This window comes from Epinephelus moara, chromosome 21, assembly GCF_006386435.1.
Source record: "Epinephelus moara isolate mb chromosome 21, YSFRI_EMoa_1.0, whole genome shotgun sequence".
Taxonomy (NCBI): domain Eukaryota; kingdom Metazoa; phylum Chordata; class Actinopteri; order Perciformes; family Serranidae; genus Epinephelus; species Epinephelus moara.
The window spans coordinates 36382457-36383472 of record NC_065526.1 but is presented as its reverse complement, the minus strand read 5'-3'; positions in this window follow the sequence as shown (position 1 = coordinate 36383472).

The window sequence follows — 1016 nt, the reverse complement described above, 5'->3', positions numbered from 1 at the left end:
GTGATGGCGGATAGGCTAAGAAACTAGCAAGAAAGGTGCATGCTGCCACCTAGTGTAGCGGAGTGCGTAGCGTCATCGTTTTCTTTTAATGTCTTATTTCATGGTTGTTTGAAAGAGTCTAAAAGCTTCTCTCAAAAGCTGTTGTACACCTCCAGAAACACCAACAACATCCAGAAATCCCCTTACTGTATCTATGATTATCTCTATTTCCTCAGTTTTTCTTTGAGTTCCAGTGGTACAATTAAAAACCATTGTAACAAAGGCCAAAAACTTAATCTGGTCCTCACACAAGCAATATTCCTTAGGGTTAATTCAGGGTGAGTGGGACAGTATAAGTAAATTGGCTGTATTTTCTCCCCTGGTCATTGAAAATAAAAACTTTTTTTTTGCTGAGCCTTGCTGTGAAACCACATTATCAGAGTTGCTTACACTCATTCATAGATATATATACGTAGATGCTGCATTCAACGGTGCTCCTCATTGGAGCGATACCTCAACGCGGCCGCCATCTTGCCCAGGTGGAGCCGCGCTGCCTAATGCATGTATGTCTATTGAGGCAGGAGATTATTTATGATTAAAATCATCATTACTCGCTGAATTCTCAACCGATTTTCATTCGGTTTGGTTTGTTACAATTGTCAGACATGTAGTTATGATACAGGATACTTGGTTAAATAAAAAAATGCAGCTTTTCATACCAAAATATTTGATCTTATGTAGATAAAGTAACAGTAATAGTTGTACAACATTTAAACTAAACTTTCCCCATGTAATAAATATTCTTTTTTCTTACTAGATGTACAATGCCCACCATGATGTCATTTAATTATTAATTTTGGCTATAAATGTTTATTCACATTTCACACAATGTGCAAAAAATAGTGTATCAGCAGGGTTGTGCCGAGCTGCAGTGTAGTTACACATTCTGATTAACAAATGTTGGTTTTGTACAAGTGAAAATAAATGACTTAGAGCTGCATGTTTACACAAAACTTTGCTTTAATCTCATATGTATA